We start from the raw sequence: 8,435 nt of genomic DNA on the forward strand, positions 1-8,435 counted from the left end.
TATTATTTCTCAAAATATTCACTGATCCCCTCCCCTTTTGAATTTAGGAGGGGTCTTATAACTTGCCTTGGTTAAAGAATTTGAGTAAAAATGTCATGTGACACTTGCAATCAAAAGCTTTAAGAGCTAGCCCAGGGACAGCCGCGCATCTTTCCCCTTTACATAAGACCAGCGAAATTACAGATCAAGGTCGTTCAGTCAGCCTGGAACCCAACATGAAGACAGTGGAAAGCAGAATTTGTGCCAGTCTGAGATGAACCCACAGGATGAAAACACTCATGGCTATAAGCCTCTAAGAATTTTTACTTTTGATTACTGCAACATAACCTAGTTATCTCAACAGATGCAGCTCAAAACCATTAACTATTTGGCTTTTCAATAAACAGAATGCACACACAGAGAACAACCCACTGTGCCCAGAGAGCAGGGTCCACATAAAAACACTGCAGCCCTCATAGCAGTCCTGTAAATAGTGATGAAGTTCCAATTCCCAGGTGAGGGGAAGACAGATCCTTAAGTAATCCACCATTCTGTAAATCCATGAAAGAATAATTTTGCAATGTTTATCAGTAATTTAGAAGTCTTCTCATTATGGTAACAAATTATCTTTTATAGAAGTCTCTTGTCATTAACTGGAACTCAATGATTTCATTTTCTGAAGAGGCCAATTATGAATAGTCTTCTACTAAATTGTAATTCTCTACTTCCCTCTTATTAAAAAAAAACTGTAATTATGGGTTGTAATTTTTGTAGTTAGCAGTATCTTTCCAGTTTCTACTTGCAACTAGAGACAATCTTGTGACACACTTCTGGCCAAACTACAGAAGTATAGCAAGGAGGAGTTTTGGAGAAAACATCTTAAGGAGTATATATCTTTCTGACTTTAGAAAACAATGTAAAGTCCAGTCCAGTTATTACATCTAGAGATGATTATAGAAGTCAGTTTTTCTCAGAGTTCATATTCTCCAGATGACATTTATTTCTCCTTTAGTGTCATCGTAATCCCAATTTAGACTTTCTACGGTCTTTAGACTGTTATGTTTAATAAACTCCAAAACACACAGCACAAAAAGGATTAGTGAATAATCATAATAAACATTCTCATTTAAGAAAAGGACAAGCTTTTCACAAAAATGTGGCTGAAAGGAAAGAAGGAAACTCCTGACCCTCCCAAAGCTGAAGCCAAAGCAAAGGTTTTGAAGGCCAAGAAGGCAGCACTAAAAGGTGTCCACAGCCACACAAAAATGGAAGACCCATAGGTCACCCACCTTCTAGGGACCCAAGACACAGCAGCTCTGAAGGCGGCCCAAATATCCTTAGAAGACCGTCCCCACTATGCCATCATCAAGTTCCCCCTGACTACTAAGTCAGTCATGTAGAAGGTAGAAGACAACAGAAAACCACAGACTTGTGTTCATCATGACATCAACCCCAAGAGCACCAAATCCAGCAGGCTGTGGAGAAGCTCTACGACATAGAAGTGGCCAAGGTCAATACCCTAATCAAGCCCAATGGAGAGAAGAAGGCATATGTTCCACTAGGTCCTGACTGATGCTTTGGATGTTGCCAACAAAATTAAGTTCTTCTAAACTTATTTACAAAACAGAAACAGACTCACAGACATAGAAAACAAACTTATGGTTCCCAAAGGGGAAAGGTGGGACGAGGGATAAATTAGGAGTTTGGAATTCACATATATACACTACTATATTTAAAATAGATAAACAAGGACCTGCTGTATAACACAGGAAATTCTACTCAATATTCTATAATAACTTATATGGGAAAAGAATCTGAAAAATAATAGACATGTGTATCAGTCTGCTGTCACCTGAAACTGATACAACATTGTAAATCAACTATACTCCAATATAAAATAAAAATTAAATTAAAAAAAAGAAAAAAATAAACTGAATCCAGCTGGCTAATTCTAAATATAAATTTTTTCATCATAAAAAAGAACAAAAGTGCACACACATACAAAAAGAGGAACAGAGGGTGGGCCCAACTCCATAGCATATACTACATTGTGCTAGAGTGAAATGCCAAGGTCTTCTAGCTGTGAAGTGAGTGCTTTCACCAGAAATCTATCCACTCTTGTAATTTTCTCTGAGTGAATATTTTTTGCCCTTCCATCCATGTTTATCTCTAAAAGGAGTGTAGAGGAGGACTTCATTTTCCAGAGCTGGATGGCGTTAACAGTGAGGCTTTCTTTTTCACAGGTATAAGAACTGAGCTGTATTCAGAGGTTGAGAAATCATAGATTCTTATTTGTCAATCTTCTTGTCAATAATTTCTCAAGATTTCATTAGCTGTGTAAGTATCTTTTCAAATAATTCAGAACCAGTAACTGCAATGACAATAGTTATCCATTCATATTTTTAATATGGACCTCATTTAAAAAAAATTTATCCCTGCTATTAACAGATGTGCTCCTTCTACAACGGTTAGAGAGTAAATTAGGGTTTTTTGCCCTTAGCCCAGTCTGAGAATAAAATTTATAATACTTAAAACTGAGGGCTATATTATAGTAGAATGAGCAGAGTAACAATTTAAAGTAAGAGAATAACAAAAGCTTCACTATCTTCTGCCCTATTTTAATTCAGTCTGTTCCAGATTTTATGGTTTGCCATCTACAATGACCTACTCTGAGATCCAGTTTCAATATTGTGAAGGACTTGTGCATCAAATGTGATATAAAAATGATTTTTTATTAATATCAATAATGGAATGTATGTTTATGTAACAGAATGTTATGCTAATGCTTCATCAGGTATGCCTAGATTTAGGAGCTCAAGTAATTACATTAGAGTTTTATGTCTCTATTTTGTGGGTGCCCTTTGCATTCCTTGCATTGAATTTGATGATAACTTCTCTTTAAATAGAGTGAAAGACGGCTGTCATGAGCTTCACATTACTCTCTATATAGAACTCCTAACCTAAAATCAAAATGACAAAGCCTACACATTAGTTCCAAGAAACATTGTGATTACATGTTTACCCATGTATAAGGGGTTAGGAGTGACATAATTTATGACCTTTTCAAACTACAGAAATTGTTGCCTCTTTATAGATGAGCCTCAGAAAAGGTTAGGGAACACCTGCTTTCTTTTTTGTTCAGCTTTATTGAAGTATAATTGACATATAAAATTGTGAGCTATTTAAAATGCACATCATGGTGACGATATACATTATGAAAGGATTCCTCCCATCTAGTCAATTAATACATTCATTACCTCACATATTTATCTTTTTGTGTGTGAGACTACATTTTAGTAATAATAAATAAATCAAGCGATCACTGGTCCAAGGAAGAATATCAAGGCACCAGTCTATAAACAGGGGGCCAAGGTCTGAACATTAAAGGCAGTGGAAACAGCCTTCAACATGACTGGACCTTTAAAATCTAAGGTCTTGCTGTCTAACTCAGTTTGTTGTTAGGATGCTTTACCTAGCTCACTGAGTATGTCATCCTATTGTCTTCTGGCTTCTACTTTTCCTGATTCGAAGTCAGCTGTTTATAGTATTGCTCCCCAATATGTAAGATGCTGTTTTCCTCTTTTACCTATTTTTTCCTTATTTTTGACTTTTGCCAATCTTACTATGATGTGTGTATATATGCATATTAATTTTCTACTGCTGCTGTATGTAACAAATTACCACAAATTTTATGGCTAAGAACAACACAAATTAATTACCTTATAGTTCCTGAGATCATAAGCCTGAAATGAGTCTTACCAGACTGAAATCAAGGTGCTGGCGGTGTTTTATTCCTTCTCGAGGCTCCAGGGGAGAATCTGTTTCCTTTTTTTCCAGTTTATGGAATCTATCCGCCGTCCTTAGCTTGCGGTTCTTTCTTCCATCCACAAAGTAGGTCACTCCAGCTCTGCTTCTATTACCATACCTCTTTTTTCTTACTCTGTCCCTTCAACCTCCCTCTTATCAGAGCCCTTGTGATTGCATGGGGTCATCAGGAATAATGCAGGGTAATCGTTACATCTCAAAATTCTTAATTCAAGCACTTCTGCAATCTCTTTTGCCATGTAAAGTAACATATTTATGGATTCTGGAGGTTAAGACACGAACATCTTTAGGGAGTATTATGTCTAGAGTACCACAGTGTGGTATGCTGCTTTTATTTTACTTTGAATTTCTTGAGTTTCATGCGGCTGTAAATCAATGTTTTAAACAAATCTGGGATTCTTTTTGGCCATTATTAATTTGAGCATTGTTTCTACTTCTTTTTCTCCTCTCTTTTGAAACTATAATTTCACAAACGTTGGAACAACTGATATGTTCTAACAGATTTATAAGATTTTGTTCCTTTTCTTTCAATCTTTATTTCTGTGTTCTCCAGAAGGGATAACTGGATAACTGTCTATAATCAAGTTCACCATTTCTCTCTTCCACAGACTCAAATTTGCTGTTGATTCTATCTTGTGAAATTTTCATTGCTATTATTATAAATTTTGTCTCTAGAATTTCCATGTGGTTCTTCCTTAAAGTTCCATTTTTCTGTTAATTTTCTGTATTTGGTAACTGGATAATGGAATAATTTTCTTCCCATTTTTGGACACATTTATAATGCTTTCTTTGAAGACTTTTCTTTAATAAATTATTTTCTGGCCCCATTCAGAATCAGTTTCTGGTCACTGCTTTTCTTCCTGAGTTTCACATTTCAGTTTCTGTACATGTCTAATATTTTTGTTTTTTAAATTTTTTATTGAAATATAGTTGATTTACAATGTTGTGTTAGTTTCAGGTGTACAGCACAGTGATTCAGATATATATATATATATGAATATACATATATACTTTTCAGATTCTTTTCCCTTATAGGTTATTACAAAATATTGAGTATAGTTTCCTGTGCTATACAGTAAGTCTTTGTTGATTATCTATTTTATATATAGTAGTGTATATATTTTAATCCCAAACTCCTAATTTATTCCCGCCCTTTCTACTGTCTTTTTGGTTGGAAACTGGATATTGTAGATAAATTATTGTCTAACTCAGATTGTAATTTGTGCTATGAGAACTGTTGGTATTTATCTCAGTAGGCAATTATTTTGTCTTCACTGCAGTGTGCAGCCACAGATATCTATCCTCATTTTTTTCCTGGCTCCCTAGTGGTCTTCTCTATACCTGCACAGTTTAGAAGCCACCGATATTCATAAAGGGGATTATTCACCTCAAGTCTCAAAAGGTTCCACCTTATGCTGCTCAATCTGTGTTCCTTGAAAAATGCGTTCAAAGATGCATTAAATTTGCAAACTCCCCAGATCTTCTGTTTTCCCCAGCATCCTCTGGGGCCCCTTACCTACTTTTCCTGTTCACTCACTGAAGAATATGAGAAGAGTTGCTGTTGCTGCTACAGCAGTCTTGCTGTTAATCTTTAACTTTCTATAGCTTTCTCACTTCCAGAATCTCTCCATTAATATGCTCTCTTCTATGCCACATACTCTGGATCAAGACATCCATTTCTAGGGGTGTGGAAATGGCCTGAGATAAGAAGCCCACGATTGCAATCACTGTTACTTGAGGCAGTGCTTCTCCTTCATGAGGAAACACTTCTCAAAGTATCATCTATCTTTGGTCATTTTCTAGTGTCATGTAATAGTACTCTTGTCCAGTTTTATACTTATGTTCTACTTATGGGAATAGTATGGGAATTCATGCCACCAATTGCTAGATGTATTTGTCTGAGTTGCAGGGTTTTTTTGGTTTTTTTTCTCCTTCTCTTCTTTAACTGTACTGATTTCAAATATCAATTTTACCAAACAGTATTACAGTAAGTGATCCTAATTCTAGTTTAAATATATTGTCATTTGTATTTATGGAGGAAAGCTTAGTTAGTGTTGGGAAAAAAACCTTAAACTTTAAGCTATTAAACAAAATACAGGGTGATTATGATTTTATATATAATACCTTATACAATTTCTTATTTTTGAAGAGATAACCCTTTTTATCTTCCTGCTTATACTTACCAACCTGGAAGCTAGGATTCTGAACTACTGAGATCCTTTCACATGAAGTGAAACAACCTAATATTAGTTGATCAAAATGTTTTCATCTGAAAGGGGGTTTTCCCCCTTTAAGACATCAGGGGTAAAATATTAACAGTTATACAACCTGAAAATATCAGGACTATAGTTTGAAGGCACAAAAATAGGTAGGCAAAGTTGGGACTGGAGGATAATCATAGTCATTTGTATTATTCGTTTACAATCATTCATGCCCTCTTATTCTTCGTCATGCTTCTCTGTAGGTATAATAGACCTTCCCAAACCATTGAGTTGCAACTCTTGAACATCTGACATGCTTTGACTAATGAGGTATGAAAGATGTGACATTTGTTGTATCTGAATGAAATGCCTTAATGTCTTTTATAGTTTATGGAACTTCTGCCTTTCACCGTAAAAACAAAATGACCTAGATAGTCACTGTTCCTCCAAATTTTGTTCCAGGGCGAGAACTCACATAGAGCTGAGTCCAGCCAAGCCCAGAAAAACCAGGAGAGACCAGAAGAAGACTTGTAGTTGACCCATTTCCTTTATGTAATGTGAGCGAAGAAAAAACTGCATTTGTAAGCCACTGAGCTATCGGTGATTTCTGTTACTAGAGCAAAAGGTGACCTAAAATAGCAGTCTCCTGTATTTCCTTGAATATTTAAAATAAAGAGAGTGCAATCTGCTTCCTATCTTACAAGGTAAATAATAAGATTATGAAATTAAACGTATAAATGGGAATTTGCAGTAATGGCATATTTGAGTGCAGATAAATCATCACTAAAATTGAGGTAAAACTATTAAAGATTAATATTACTATTGGTTTATAATCCCCTTACATAATTTAAGGAAATCGTAACAGTATTATATAGATTTCTATTTCATTTTTACTGCAGCTAATGACATAGCATATTTATATAGTTTCACTGAGAATTTGTATAAGTCTAATAAAGCTCTGATAATTATCAGTCCCTTGCTTTAGGAACAATAATTTATACTCAAGGTGTATCCGTGGCAGTGAAATAAAACAAATTAAACATAGGAAGCAGGAAAAAATTGCATATCTAAACTGAAATATTCACTTAGCCTACTTCAAACTAAACATTACTAGAACAGTATTAGCTCAGCTTTTTTTGTTGTAATGCCTTTGTTTATGATACTGAGAAGTGCTGTGACAACCACAGATAGATTCATAATTTAAGGAAAGATGAAAAACTGCACAGTATGAAGAATAGATTCTCAGAAAAAATTCAGGGGATATAATTTCTAATCATGTCTCTGTCACTGACAAGTTCACAGTAAAATGTAAACAATCACTACAAGAAAATTGCATATACTGTTCAACTTGATTCTGTAATTGTTAATTATACAATTATATTTAAATTGCACAATTAAAATTCACAACAAAATTTGAATCATTGAAAAAAGTCATTACTACATATTATATAAAATACACAATTTTAAAATTATAAATATATAAAAATTTAAATTGTGATATTAAAATTCACAAGAAAATTTGAATCACTGGGAAGAAATGGTTACTACATATTATAAAAAGTATAAAAAGAGTATATATTTTTGGCATTTGTATAATTTTAAAAAATGAACCTCTCTCATTTGATACTCCATGGATGTTTTCTACACTAATAGAGAAAAGAAATCTTATGATCTATTTTTATGCAGTTCCACAGAAGATTTAATTTCAAATTCTCTAAACAGTGAGTACTCAGGCATTTTGGAGAGAGTTTCATTCTTTGAGGGACTGTGTCTGAGATCATTTTATTTGCACTGTATCATCTCTACAAATTAAAAGAAAGCAAGCACCAACAAGTATTGCACCTCCCTCCGTGGGGTGGCAAATACAGTAGCAAGAAAATGAACTGCCTTCACTGTGCTGTCTTTTAATGTACTGCTTAACAGTAGCTGGCCCTCCTCTGATTGCTGGTTAACTGCCTTTAGAAGCAGTTCAATGAAGTTCAGAAGGGGGACTTCTAGGAATTTTATAATTGGGGCAGAGTCCAAGGACTCTACTAAGTGTGATACCCTAAGGAAAACAGGAGACAATTAGAGTATCAGAAGCTATTTATTACAGGAAAAACAAAAAATAACAAACAAAAAAAAACAGAGAATCAACCCAAAGTGATCATTTTCTAATACATTTTCCCCTCAGGTATACGATATCATGGGTGCAAATAAACTTCAGTAGCAGTTTTTCATGATCAGGCTATTATGATCTTCTTTTTATAATTCATTTATTTTATATGGAAAGCTGCAAACAAGTTTACCCACAGTTTCTGCATACCCACAGGCACTGGTGAATAATGCTATATTCTTTCCTTACTTTTACCCCAGACCTTTTTTCTCCATATCTCCTAACCAACCCTGTCGCTCACAATTTGAGAAAATTAATCAGAGAATGATAAAAAA

At 34.6% G+C, this 8,435-nt stretch overlaps 1 pseudogene; it reads left to right on the forward strand.

The window, feature by feature from the left end:
* Positions 1-1,133: 1,133 nt before the first annotated feature.
* LOC125961750 (60S ribosomal protein L23a-like) lies at positions 1,134-1,589 on the forward strand (annotated as a pseudogene).
* The last annotated feature ends 6,846 nt before the right edge of the window (positions 1,590-8,435 follow it).

Source organism: Orcinus orca, chromosome 1, assembly GCF_937001465.1.
Source record: "Orcinus orca chromosome 1, mOrcOrc1.1, whole genome shotgun sequence".
NCBI lineage: Eukaryota > Metazoa > Chordata > Mammalia > Artiodactyla > Delphinidae > Orcinus > Orcinus orca.